Genomic DNA, 1,563 nt, shown 5'->3' on the forward strand with positions numbered 1-1,563 from the left:
TACTCTGCTAACCACTACCTACTTTTAATCTTGTAAGTGGAAAGAACAAGGGGAATGAAAAACCTCTTGCCTTTGTTGGGTGTAAGCAATTGTTGTGTTTGTGCAATTGTTGTGTTTGTGTGCAGGTACTGCTAATGTTGTCAGTGTGGTGCCTCCTACTGGTTCGATAAACCTTGGTTCTTAACTAAGAGAAATACTTTCTGAAGTTGTGCTACATCACATTTCCTCTTTGGGGCATCCAACAACTCCTATGGGAGAAGCAATCGTCGGGTCAGGGATGCCATGTGGTCACAGATGGGCCCAGGGACATCACATGGTCGTACTGTCAGAGCCAGATCGAGTTGTCATCATGCGTCGAGCACAGGAAAACTTCACAACTAAGAAACGACTACGAGGGAACATTTCCGACGAACAGTTTAGACACTTGCTAGAGGCCGAGGTGATCCTAATTTTTTTTGGGGAAAATCCGACAGTCGAAGATTAGATACAGGAGACGAATTCGATGAACTAGTTTTCAAGATTGGCAATAAAGATCTCCTCGGAAGAGCTGAAGTGCGCCCAAACTTGAAGAGTGCTTCAGGGGCTCCTGATGGTGTCTCAGCTAGAGGGTCTCTCACGACGTTGTCTCTCGGCCTGGTGGGACGCGCCGAAGACCCCCATGCTAGTTCAGGAGTGGGGCACATCAGACGACCCATGACATATCAATGGAAGGCTCCTGAAGGCTTTTCGTGTACTACAAGAAGTAGATTCCCCAGAGATGTTGTTTCCTTATACATGACCGACTAAGATATTTTAACCCTAGATCCCCCCGCCCCCCGCCCCCGGTATCTATATAAACCAAGGGATAGGGATCGTAGAAAGACAACAATCTCAGGGTATATCATCTGTACTTTGCACTCCAACCCAAAGAATAAACACAAGCAAGATGTGTTATCTCCTCGGAGTGCTCGAACCTGGGTAGAACCTCGTGTCCTTGGTACCATCACATCTAGATGCTTAGTTCGGGACCCCCTACCTGAGATCTGCTGAATTTAGCTCTGTCCTGTGGTGATGGCAGTGCAAAGACGCTTATCTTTCTTAAAGGTTGTGATGCCCTCGATTCAATCGTACACTAATCATGCACGCAAATGTGTACGATCAAGATCAAGGACTCACGGGAAGATATCACAACACAACTCTAGACACAAATTAAAATAATACAAGCTTTATATTACAAGCCAGGGGCCTCGAGGGCTCGAATACATAAGCTCGAATACACAAGAGTGAGCGGAAGCAACAATATCTGAGTACAGACATGAGTTAAACAAGTTTGTCTTAAGAAGGCTAGCACAAAAGCAACATTGATCGAAAAGGCAAGGCCTCCTGCCTGGGAGCCTCCTAACTACTCCTGGTCGTCGACGGTCTCCACGTAGTAGTAGGCATCGGCGGTGGCATCTGACTCCTGGGCTCCAACATCTGGTTGCATCAACCGGAAAGGAGAAGAATGGGGGAAAAGGGGGAGCAAAGCAACCGTGAGTACTCATCCAAAGTACTCGCAAGCAAGGATCTACACTACATATGCAA

The sequence above is a fragment of the Triticum dicoccoides genome, chromosome 2B, assembly GCF_002162155.2.
Source record: "Triticum dicoccoides isolate Atlit2015 ecotype Zavitan chromosome 2B, WEW_v2.0, whole genome shotgun sequence".
Classification (NCBI taxonomy): domain Eukaryota; kingdom Viridiplantae; phylum Streptophyta; class Magnoliopsida; order Poales; family Poaceae; genus Triticum; species Triticum dicoccoides.